Source organism: Cydia strobilella, chromosome 10 (assembly GCF_947568885.1).
Source record: "Cydia strobilella chromosome 10, ilCydStro3.1, whole genome shotgun sequence".
Taxonomy (NCBI): domain Eukaryota; kingdom Metazoa; phylum Arthropoda; class Insecta; order Lepidoptera; family Tortricidae; genus Cydia; species Cydia strobilella.
The window spans coordinates 10359075-10372944 of NC_086050.1; positions in this window are offsets into that span (position 1 = coordinate 10359075).

Here is a 13870-nt window from a genome sequence, read left to right on the forward strand (position 1 = left end):
CTGTATCTCATGAACCGTGATAGCTAGATAGTTGAAATTTTCACAGATGATGTATTTCTGTTGCCGCTAGAATAACACATTCTAAAAAGTACGGAACCCTCGGTGGGCGAGTCCGACTCGCACTTGGCCGGTTTTTTTATAAATTAAGCACATTAAATAAAATTGACAAACATGTCTGGGAAGAGCGGGGTCTCCTGTCACGTACCTACAATATACTTACTAGGAGACTCCATCTGTAACGTCAAAACTAAATATTTATCCAAATAAATAATTTTTCATTTTAATTTTAATTTTTAGGGTTCCGTACCCAAAGGGTAAAAACGGGACCCTGTACTGAGACTCCGCTGTCCGTCTGTCCGTCTGTCACCAGGCTGTATCTCATGAACCGTGATAGCTAGACAGTTGAAATTTTCACAGATGATGTATTTCTGTTGCCGCTATAACAACAAATACTAAAAACAGAATAAAATAAATATTTAAGGGGGAGTCCCATACAACAAACGTGATTTTTTGGCCGTTTCTTGCGTAATGGTACGGAACCCTTCGTGCGCGAGTCCGACTCGCACTTGGCCGGTTTTTTTCATTCCCATTTTCTATAGAAACAAAGTGTCGGATGCTTCCTTACCCAGGCCTTTCTAACGTGAGTCATCGTTTATTCATTATACAATAAAGTACATGACCACCAACGATACTAATTCTTTTTTTGTTTTGTCATTAAGTATTTTCTTTAGTAATTAACATAGTTTTTAAGATTCTTATACTAACACCGTTATGGATCAATGATCTGAATTAAACTATTTTTTATGATTATTTCTTGACTGTTATAAAGATAATAGACACCAGACTTTAGCCTCTCATAATGCAGAGCGAGTAAAGGAAATTCACCAAATTTATTGTAAAAATCGCGATCGTTTATCAAACTGGGTTTTTAGAAAGAGTAAGACGTAATTAAACGAGTGAAATATATTCCTCAGCAAAAGGTGTTATAATACCACGGACAAGTAAGTGTAGGTAGTCAAACGTTAAAGCGAACCAGAGCAGAGTCCGTGTGCTCCCTGACTACGCAATCTGGGCTGAAATTCGGCTCTCATTGATATAGAAACATTAGAAACCAAAGTTGTTATTTTCATTTCTTTTATATTGAAATACTTCGCTTTTGTTATGGTAACTTTTGAATTTGGGACGATTAGGCATAAAGAGTGCCGAGTTATGATTTTTTCTTCGAAAAAAATGTATGGAGTAGGAACTAAAAAATCAATTTATTTCAAAAACCGCAAAACAAACCATAATAACCTCGCAGATGGTTATACTACGAATTATTTGTGATTTTTTGGCATAAGTAAATAAAATAAAAATAAAAATAGCCTTTATTACCTACTGATGTTTTGTAACACTGATAGTCTACCTTACCTTACCTTACCTTACCTTACCCTTACCCTTAGGTACCTTACTTTTCTTTATACAATTATATATATATATTACTATTTACTATTTTCTAGTTCCCATCGACAACTTCAGCTTGTCCTCCGACATAGGCCTCTTCCAAGTCCTTCCAGGTACCGCGGTCTCTTGCTTTCCTGGGCTAGTCCACTCCGCCTATCCTTTTAAAGTCATCTGACCATCTACGAGTAGGCTTTCCTCTCTTCCTTTTGTGGCCCCTTGGGTACAACTCTATAAGGTCTTTTGTCCACATTTCTAACCCTTCTCTGATGATGTGGCCGGTCCACCGCCACTTCTGTTGCTTGACCTTTTTGACCACTCTCCCACACTTTGATCTGGCTCTAATTATGGACAATTTTACTCTATCCTTGAGTTTAATGTTATCACGCTTCTTTCTATGTTGTTTTGACATGTAGCAAGCCTTTTTTCTTGTTTTCTCGTAGGTGCCCAAGTTTGGCATCCATAGGTGAGTACAGGTACATAATAAAAACTTTAAATTTCTGACTTGTTGGTATTTCATAACCTCTTTTAATGACCAAAATTTCTTCCATGCATTTTATATTCGTTTTTCAATTTCCTTGTAAGACTGATCTGATGGTGATATTATTTGACCAAGGTATACATACTCAGATACATATTCTATTGTATTTCCGTTTATTTTGATTTGGTCTTTGGAGTTATTTGTCATTAAGTTAGTTTTTGACATGCATGGACAGGCCCACCAGTTTGCTTTGTGTGTCTAGTTCTTCCAGCATGTACTGGAGTTCTTTGGGATTATCTGTTAACAGAATCAGATCGTCTGCAAAACGTAGATGGTTAAGTTTTCTTCCATTAATATTGAGTCCATAGCTCTCCCAGTTCATCCGTCTAAACACACTTTCGAGGACTTCTATAAATATTATTGGAATAAGTACTTATTTTTTATTATTTTCTGGTTTCGTCACGGGTGCTTTTTTTAAATCGTTAATTGTTTCTATAGAAAAGTGGTAGAAACCGAAATCGACATTTCAGTTCGTTTAATTGAAATGGGTCTTGCCTATCATTTTTGGGAACACCCAAATTTTCCGAAATATGTTTTTCCGATTTTTATAACCACGATTTTCATAATCCCGATTTATACATACATATACGTCCGAAATATCAAAATTACGGTTTTTAATAACACGATGGAAGAAAATCACAACTGTGCTATTTCCGAATACTTAAAATCCGATAGTCATTTGAACGAAAGCTTAAAGTTTCGATTTTACACTTTTCCGAAAAAAACAATTCCGAGTTCTTAAATTCCCAAAAATCATTGACCTATCGGAAATAAAGTAATTCGGTATTCAGAAAATCGGTCTTTTGCAAATCTATTTCAATCAAAAAAAAATTGACAATAACAAATTAGGTTTCTATGTTAATGAGAGCCAAATTTCAGCCTACATCAGTGCTACGCATAGTTGCTACGATACGAACCCTATAGTTACGGTTAGACTGGTTCGCCTCATCATTCGGCTCGCTTGTACGCAGCAACTAATGGGTATTCACGGCAAGTTGCTTAGGACGAGCCCGAGTGTCGTGCTCTGTTGAGCAAAAGATATTGCTGCGCTGTATTTTATGTGAATATAGCATAATGGCAGGTCGAGCTATGAGAGGTTGCCGAACATTTTTCTATTTTAATTATTTGGAATATAGTTTTTAGTTCCAAAATCTCCTTCTTGTGATAAAAATCCGCGTACTGTAATTTTTTAATTTTTTATAAATTTGGTTTACGGAACTTAGTTTTTAGACCCAAAGGGTGTTTACCCTTTACGGGACCCTATTACTAAGACTCCGCTGTCCGTCTGTCTGTCCGTCTGTCTCTCACCAGGTTTTATCTCATAAACCGTGATAGCTAGACAGTTGAAATTTTCACAGATGATGTATTTCTGTTGCCGCTATAACTGATTTGGCCCGGTAGCAACGATATCGTATCGTGCCTACCCCCCAAAAAGAGGGGGGAAGGGTTGACTCCCCAGGTCTAATTCGTCCAGGTCTTAGCATCTAGGGCAAGTTATATATCATTTTCGGATAACTTAGGGACGAGGAATTCATTTTTGAAATAATTGTTATACCTTTTCATACAAAAAAATGATGTTATGTAATTTTTTATGACATTTTTGGCCGTTACAATCATAATGTGGCAATTTACGCTAAATAAAAGATTGGACAATATTGACCATTTATTCTTCATTCTGGAAACATCATTTCGAAGGAGGCATTCATACACTTTTTGTAGGAAATAAATAATTTATAGCGCGTGGCGGTGACGATTTTCATACAAATGGAACTATGGCCAAAGTCAAAGATTAAAAATGTTTACAAAAACACTGAATTTGGCGTTTTTAAAGTATGTTTATAATATTTTAACGCTTGTTTCATGCATTTTTGCCATTTTTTGATACAAATTTGTATACTTATAAAAATTAAATACAGGGTATCCTTAGCCACTGGACAAAGCCAAAATTATGCATTAGGGTATTTAGAATCAGTATACCACAAGTATCATAACAACCGGTGTAGCGGTTACGAAGAAATTAACAAATTACGATTTTTTACTTTGGGGCAGCCTGTATGTGTTAATAGCTCCTAAGGTAATAAATAGTATGAAACCTTCTTCGACCTTATTGATTATCTTTTTTATTTATGATATTAATAAGATTCTGACTTTTGACAAATGTCATCATTGCCGCACATTTTCGAACAAGTTGTCTAAAACACTGCCAATGATTAATACATGTTCCTTTTTGTTGTCGATCATTGGAATTAATTTTTGTTTGAAAATTTATTTTTTTATGTTTTATTCTTATTAAAAAATATTATCGTTAGAGCATTCCTGAGAAGTAACCCTACGTGGGATTTCAGGGTTTGTCCAATGGCTAAGGTCAACCTGTATACAAAAATCAAATATAACATTGCATTGTGACCCGACTTAGGTACATACCTATGTATTCAAAATTTCAGTAAAAAACAAAAAAAGAAATAAATAAATCACAAACAAGATAAATCCTTCTTTGGTAAAGGTCTTCTAGCAATTAATTTTAATTAAACAAAAACGAACAAAAAATTTAATGATATACCATAAAAACATGAGTTATAGACAAATAAAAACATTAAAATAACGTAAAACTTAGCAGCAACGGCTTCAAAAATATAAAACAATATTTTGTGTCAGTCTGGTCTGCCAAATCGCGGGTCGTCGGGATTTTCAGTGTGCACGCATCGCTGAATTGACTTCTAACAATAATTGTACCCAAACATAATATACTTATGCTGAATACCTTCTTGGAAATCATATAATACTTGACCGTTGCTTGACCTTTCGGAGTTGTTAAATGAGGGTTCCTTCCTTTCAAGCTCAGAAAATGTTATATGTAGGTACACGACTACACGTACAATACGTTTTATTTATAGCTGATATGACCATGCCTTTTTAGGGTTCCGTACCCAAAGGGTAAAAACGGGACCCTATTACTAAGACTCCGCTGTCCGTCTGTCCATCCGTCTGTCCGTCTGTCTGTCTGTCACCAGGCTGTATCTCATTAACCGTGATAGCTAGAGAGTTGAAATTTTCACAGATGATTTATTTCTGTTGCCACTATAACAACAAATACTAAAAAGTACGGAACCCTCGGTACGCGAGTCCGACTCGCACTTGGCCGGTTTTTTTAATATGGGTGTGTGGGTATTTTTATGTATTTAAATATTTTTAATATTTAGGTATATATACCTACCCAACCTATTGTCTTATGTATTATCTAAATTAGCCTAGAAATATTTTTTAACTGCATTGTACCTCGTGTGACCGTGATCAATAGGAAGATTACATTACATGTAAGTAGAAAAATATATTTTAGAATAGAATAGAAATAATTTATTCGTTAGCACACACAAATAGAAAATTATACAAAACAGAGAAACTTAAAAAAGAAAAAGTGCCACGAAGCAGAACATTGCACCATGTAGGACTATCGACTTAAATAAATCAAAATAATTGACTTACGTTTAATATATTTTGATAACTAATTTAACTTTAGACATAAATAAACCAAAATTAGAGGCAAGTCATTAGTAGGATACAGATCGGAACAGCGGCCGAACTTTAATCGGTCTAAGGATCGGTTAAATCTCGAGATCGGAATTAATATTCTTTACGCATAACATACTTACTGCAAAGGAAATATATCGGTCTCTTTAAAGCAAGAGTGAATAGGCTATTACTGAACCGGTGAGCTCTATCTTAGGCCCTGTCTTCACTTTTTATCAGGTGTGACTAGGGCCAAGCGAAATCCATTAAAGTACTAGTACTACCCTACAGTTACAACCCTAGGGTACTAGTAGTACTAGTAGTACCCTAGGGTTGTAACTGGTTGTCATACGTCATTTCAATGGATTTCCCTCGCAGTTTACGATGCCTGATTATGATACGAAGAGTTTTTGTGCCCACGTGCGTTAGTAGCGCGACCGTGCGCAACTGCGCAGCAGTAGGGTTCCGGCTTGAAACGTGTTTCCTTATAAATAAATTAATAAACAACAAACTTTCGAAGTGAATGGTTGCTACTCGATTAGGTCCAATTAGACTTGTGCCTACATATTATACGACAACTTGTAACATTGCAAACATTGTGATGTGGATGAATGGATTCCAGATATTGAAATTAGGCGAATGTTCTTTTCGATTTTCAATGACACATTATAAACATAACTGTAGGCCGAGCACATGATTGGCGCGACAGTATCTCGCCGCGAGATATACTACCCGTCTTTTACTAACTCTATGAATTAAAAGGGACGGGTAGTCTATGTCGCGGCGAGATACTCTCGCGCCAATCATGTGCTAGCCCGGCTGAAATCATAAATGAAATAATAACTGGTATCATAACTGGTACCTATCAGTTAGCAGAATTTGATTAAAGATACCACTTTTCAGCAATCTGGCTTCTGGCCCTCTGGTTGTTGTCACGTAGTGTCATTCAAACAAGTTAGACCCCCCCCTGAAAATCGAGGTAGAGAATGCTCAAAATTGAATGTAGCATCAGATCACAGGGCGGGCCATTGTCTCATTGTACCTCTGTGTGTGCGCCCCATTGTCATTGAAATCATAATATATTGTGCTGTCACTGAAATCGACGTATACGAATTTCGGAATTGGGTTTGCTTCATCATCCAATAACGAGAATAAATTGTTGTAATATCTCTGACAAGATAATCTCCCCTGCCGTTATATTTGCGAACATAATTAGAAAGACACAAAAGGCCTTTCATGAAATCATAATTAGCTGTGTTTTTCAATTACTGTTTTAAGGATAAGTCAAATTAATGTTTGTTTAGCTCATTTTGACTACAGTTTAGCAATATCATGGAGCGTCGTACATAGAGATTAAGCACAAATATTTGGGCCCCCAATAAAAGGCTTGGTTCAAGGCTAAAACCGATTTACAGGCCAATTCGAACGAACACTGATATCAGAATTCTAACGATGTCATTCAGTTATCGAGCATTTCGCTCCTACTTGTCCTTAGGTACATGTATTAGCCCGGGCGAGACGCACAATAACTAAAAAACATGGCGCTAGCCATTAGATGGATTGACATGTTTTTAATGCTAATATGTACCTACTTGCCATGAGTACCCCGAAATGCACAAATTGGCGCAATATTAAGTCGCGCGAGTCGCATCAAAATGCTAGTAGTAGGGAATGCAAACCGGTTTTTAATTGTATGAAGAAGAAAAAACTGGTTATTAAACGATATTACATACAAATAAAAACCGGTTTGCATTCCCTAGCTAGTAGTGCTGGAGCCGCTTATACGTAAAATATGCAAAGCGTCGACCAGTAAATAAATTAAAAGAGAAATAGATTGATTCCATCCAAGCTTCTTATTTATCGACGACGCTTAGGCTGAGGTTCTGATATAATAAGATGAATATATTTACGTAGGACGAGGAGGTGGTATTAAACTTCTCATAACAGTGGAAAATTGCTAGGTACTTTGTAAAAACATAGCGATGCTTTCACGAATGTTATCTTTTGTCTGTGTTAGGCATATATGATACTATGGTTTGGTACTTAGGTGCATAAATATTACATTCTAATAAAGAAAAATAATTGTAAATCTTATAAATGAACCAAATCTTTAGAGCAGTCGCAATGAATAAATCGAATAATGTGTAATGGCATTGAGCCAAATTCGTTTAGTGAAAATAACCTTATTTTGTGCAGTAAATACAGTTAGTCATGTCGTTGGTATATTTTTAACCGACTTCAATTTCATAGAAGGAGGAGGTTCTGTATTCGGTTGTGGCCATTTTTTTTTCTGTACGTTCACCGATTAACGTAGTCCGATTTGAGTAATTCTTTTTTTGTTTGAATGGAGTTACCTCCAAGGTTGGGACCACCTATTAATTTGGTCCTGATCTGATGATGGGACCATGAGGAATTGAGGAAATTCCTCAATTTTTAAAGCTACATGTATGATGATTTGGGTGTTTTCATAAGCAACTCGAGCATTTTCTCTCGAAAACCACCAATTTGACGAAGTGGACCTGATAATGATGATTGTTTTGATGATAGTGATGATGATTTCAGCCATTACTCCGGTACCCATGATCCGATTTGAGTAATTATTTTTCTGTTTGATACAAGTTACCTCAAGGAAGTTAAGGTGTTTTCTTAATATTTTTGATCTGATGTGGAATCCATGAGGAATTTGGGGAACTTGGTGATTTCAGTGTTTTCTAAAGTAACTCAACCATTTCCTCCCCAAAACCACCAATTTGATGCAGTGGAACTGTAGCCTAACCACGAGTTTGTCACTAAATATTCGCTAACGTCCTTGTAACTTACTTTTTATACATCTTGCTCACACTAATATAATGCTAGACAGTAAATTACGCACACGATAGCGAATATATCAATGTTAAACTCGTGGTAAGGCTTACTGATGATGAAGACTACGGACGAAATGTAGAACTTCCCTCGTATGTGTATTATGATTTTTGATGCAGGTAGTGATGGAAACAACCAAAGAGACTAGGGGTAAGTGTGAGAGTTGAAATTAGAGGGTGGTGTTAGAAGTGAGGGGTTAGGAGTTGAGGGATCGGGGGTTAGGTAGGGTTAAAACTAAAAATTACACAGATTGACTAAGTCCCACAATAAGCTCAAGTTTGTGTTGTGTTGTGGATACTCAGACAACGATATATAATAAGTATATAAATACTTAAATACATAGAAACACCCATGACCCAGAAACAAATATTTGTACTCATCACACAAATAAATGCCCATCCCGGGATTCAAACCCAGGACCATCGGCTTCATAGGCAGGGTCACTACTCACTACCCACTAGGCCAGACCGGTCGTCATGGAAGTTTAAGTACCAATGTCGAGTCTAAAAAGCCTAGAGTATGTACGTACATTTCATGGCGTAGCATTTAAATTACTTAATAATAAAAACTGTAATAGATGTCATATATTAAAGAAAAAGTCCACCGGCCTTCACCACTGGAGGGCTTCGTCACTTTTTCTTTAATATTCATTGACATCTATTACAGTTTTTAATTTATATATAGTAGTGTGACTACTTAAAAAACACAAACCAAAATATTTAATACAATAATTTGATTTGTTCCCAAACTTGTACTTAATAATAGTTCAGGCTTATGCGATGATCATTTAATCTAAGCCTGCCCGTTAACCTCAATTTGGCTATCAGCCGACTGTCAATATTACCAAATTAATTTTCTCTTAAGAGGCCTCATTTGCCAAATTTGGAATCCTCTATCCCTACTAATATTATAATTAATGCGAAAGTAACTGTCTGAGTCTGAACTCTCGGCGTCCAACTCGCACCTAACCGGCTTTTTTTAAGGATATTATTTGAATTTAGTTGCTTTATTTCAAGTAATTTAGACTTCATAATTGAATTTTAACAATTTTAAGAACAATTTATAACATTATAACTATGACAAATATACTACTAGGACTACAATAACTTGAAAAACTAAAGAAATAAAACTATGAAGACGGATTATATCGCGTATATTGAATTTATAATACATCCCGACGTTTCGAACTTTTTATCGCGTTTATATATATCTTTACTTAAAAATAATTATAGTGTATAACTAGCCTTATGAACCGATTTTGCATGTACAACCAGCCTTAAAGTTTATAGTTTATGATGGTTCATTATTTTTAGTATGTGGGTATTTTTGCATTTTGTGGTTTTTCCTCAGTCACCCGTTGACCACGAACGCTGTAAAGAGTTCGAAACGTCGGGATGTATTATAAATTCAATATACGCGATATAATCCGTCTTCATAGTTTTATTTCATGAGTAACTATCGCGGTAACCGAAGACAATATTTTTGAAAAACTAAAAATAAAAAAAAAGATTTGAAATGCCTACCAGCATGCATGCATGGCTGTGAAGGGTTTCAATTGTGATGGATGAGACATTTTGCAGTAAAAATGACACGGAGCAAAAATATTATCTTTGGACATTGAACTATTATTGCTTCGTATGTGGCACCGTGCGATCCGTGCGAAGTGCATGGTGGGGGGTAAGTAAAGCGATCGCAGCGCATAAGGTGGTAAAAATAGGCACTAACGGAAGATAGCGTCTTTAACACTTCATAATACAAGTTATATGGCTGAATGAAACTTTAATTTACGATTTAGTTGTTTTTTTTTTCGAAAAAAGTTAATAAGGTATTCCAATAAACAATTATTTGTGCCAAGGTCAACGAATAATTTATTTAAATAAGAATAATCATGCGACAATTTTATTCGTCATTCGCGAATAATTTGGTTATTCTTATTCGTTATTCATCATTCGAATAATTTTTGCCCATCTTAGCATAACTATGCTGGGCATTACCTATTTAAATAAAAAAAATAACTTCTGTTTCTTATAAACTGTAATAGATGTCATATATGAAAGAAAATGTGACGAAGGCCTCCAGTGGTGGCGAAGGCCGGAAAAACACAAATAAAATATTTAATAAAATAATTTGATTTGTTCCCAAAGTTCTTCAACTTCTGTTTCTTTCAATAAGAGCCGAATCTCAGCCCACAGTGCGCCGTGCTAGAAACGTCGGAGGTAAATTTAAAAACTTAATTATGGTACGGTACTAAATCCGATGCAAGCACAACCGACTTGTAAAAAAAATAAGTTTGTCCCCATTTCTCTTTTAATTTTAAAATTTCTATCTACTTATTACATGAGTGGCCCATCTAATTTTTTTTGTATAGTTCACTTAATTACGTTCATTTATTTTCGGCCTAAGACTAAGATTAATCGAACCGTGTCAATCCGACCATGCGAGTTTTATAGACGTCAAGCTTTAGTTGGGAGCGAAAGTTTGGCTATCCGTTATCACTTTTCAGCGTTTGGAACTTGGAACTGTAAATACTTCTGCCTCGTAAATCACGTTGGTGACAACAGTTTTTCGTAAGCGCGTGCAGTCTCCGTGTTAGTTATGGTAACGATGTGAATAGATCAATTTGTACAAACTTTTAAATCCGGATTTTGTAGAAGTCCAATAAAACTCTCAGAAATAATAGATTACTCTTTTAAACGAACATATTTTTATTTATCCCGTTGGCAAAAACAGGATTTCGTAAATCTAGCAATTCAGTATTAAGTCCTCGGCAAGCTCGGTTTTCCATACAAACGTAGTGACGCTCTCATTTTAAAACGACTAGCGAGATTGATCTAAAACTTTGTATTTACAATAAGATTAAGGTATATATATATGCCTGTTATTACTTTATGTAGCTTCAGATACCATAGTTAAAAAAATACAGCCAATTTAAGTTTTTCATACAAAACTTGTTTTTGCCTGATTTCATTTGCTTTATAAACTGGAGCTATATAAACTAATTACAGGCATATATATACCCCATGTCATTGTATGTAAAGTTTCATTACAATCCAAGAAGGAGTTTTAAAATGAGAACGAAACTCCGTTTGTATGGGAAGGTGAAATTCGGCCGACCTTGCCGGGGACTTAACTACCTGTAACTAAATAAATAAATAAAATATTGTTTATTTCAGGCTTTTAGCGTACTTTTAGCCCATAATACATGACGATACAATGACATAATGAAATAATAATAAAAGCAAAATTAAAATACAATACAAAAATAATGTCAACAAACGAATGTAAATGTACGACGGTTATTAGGTATGTATGTTTGACCAACGAAGATCTATGTTTTGACTCGGGCATTTTGCTTTTATGTCCGGATGTTCTCTACAGGTCGCAATTCTCAACCGATTCTCGTGAAATTTTATGACCAGATTGTATGATTATACTTCGCGCCTCGTCCTCGAGATTAGTAACTGAAGATATATATACACTTGTAGTTACGCCGGTAGGTGTCACCACTCTGCACTTAGTTTGGAGTTATTTTTAAATTTTTATTTTTTAACTAGTGGGTATGCCTAGATTCCACCTCCCGGCCGCCATCGCTCTGTCCGTCCATACGCTTTCTAGTGCTCGACCACTCAAGTCACTTCTTATAAATTTAACTAAGTTTCTTGTTCGTGGAGTCTCGCATAATGCCGAAACGTAAACGTGTTAAGAAATACGAAGATGACATTAATCATCTACTGCATAAAGTTCGAAAATTAAAACGTAAAATACGGAATAGTGAAAGTGCTTCGTCACACAGTGGTTCCGATGAGGAATTTTTACCACAAGAAACAGGTAAGTCTTTTTAATTTTCGCTTGTGCAAATTTTAAGTTGGCCAAGGTTATTATACCTAGGTATACGTGCATTCAGATTTAGCCATTGGGGATAAATCAAAGCATAAATTGTATCGGTTGGCGTTCAGTTCATTGGGAACTGATACCTAACTAAATGATACGTATCTATTGACTGTATAGAACCACAGTACGAGTTCATACTTGTACATACATCAATGCACTCCGATTAGCCGTTGGGGCTAAGTCGACGCATAGTATGACGGTTGGCGTACAATTCATTGGGAATTGTAACCTAACTTTAAGATGGGATAACATGCGTTATCTGGTTCAGTTCAGATGATTAGAATATTACTATTCACTATTCAGTAATAATATATTTGAGTTTATGAGTAAAAAATAGTAATTTATTTAAAGTTAATATATCAGTACGTTTACCTTAAATATAGTCGTGATGATTTTCTTATTTAATTCATTTTGCTTTTTAAATAAAGGAGTAAGTATATAAATATAAAAGCAAACTAAGTATTGCTTTTTGTTCTTAGCATCACCGGTTTTACGACCAGACGATTGGTTTCCGGAATACCCGGATTATGAACTGAACTACGATCCATACAGTCAAAATGACCAATATAATGGCGCTGAGTATCTGGAAGACCCTATTGAGGCCGATAATTGTCCTATCGAGGAACCTCAGAATTCTGTTGAAAATGTGATAAAGCCTACTGAGGCTCAGCAAAGCGCTACACAGACTAACACACAGGCCGTGACAGATACAAGCGGCAATGCCGTACCCGACACGAGCTCCAACGCCATAGCCGGCACCAGCTCCAGCGCCATGCCCGGCGCAAGCGCCACTGCCATACCAGGCACAAGCACGTCCACTGTTGAGCAGGCTGACGATAATAAAGTCGCTGACACAATCGATTTGGACGATGATGTATTGCAAATTCTGGGAGATGACCCCTCGTCGGCCACAATATATGGCAAAGAGGTACGTGCAGAAATAGCTACCCGTTTTACACATGTAGCCATAGAGGGTATAACTAAAGAAATCCGTAAAGACCTCCTTAGTAAATATCTAATCCCTGTTAATTGCGTGAAAATAGGCGCGCCAAAGTTAAACCCTGAGATCAAAGCTGCCATTTCAGAAAATTTTGCTAAACGAGACAAGGGCATCGAGTCCAAGCAAAAGGAAATGGCTTGCGCGATATCATGTCTTAGCGAAATAATTACATCGCAATTAAATTCGAAAGAGAAAAATAACGACCTGTTACAAAAACTTATAGACCTCGGTCGTATTCTGTGCGACTTACAATACGCAGACAGCGTGACCAGACGCAATTTTATACTTTTCTCATTGAAAAAAGATCTCAAAGACCATCTGGCGAATACCAAGATAGACACTTTCCTATTTGGCGAAAACTTGACGGAAACGCTTAAATCAGCGAAAGCCATGATTAATTCCGGCGGAGAGCTAAAAGCTCCTGTTCCTAAGCAGCCCGTAGCGCAATACAGGCGGATGAAATTCAATGTATCGCGGCCTTTAAACCGCCGAGGCCCAGCGCCGCGCAGGCCGCCGCCGGGCCCGCCACCGCCGGCTCCGACTCCGAGGGGTCGCGCGCCTGCTCCCCGCGCGCCGCCGCCCCCGGCTCCCCCGGCGCCGCCCGCGCGCTACTACAGACCGTCGTACAC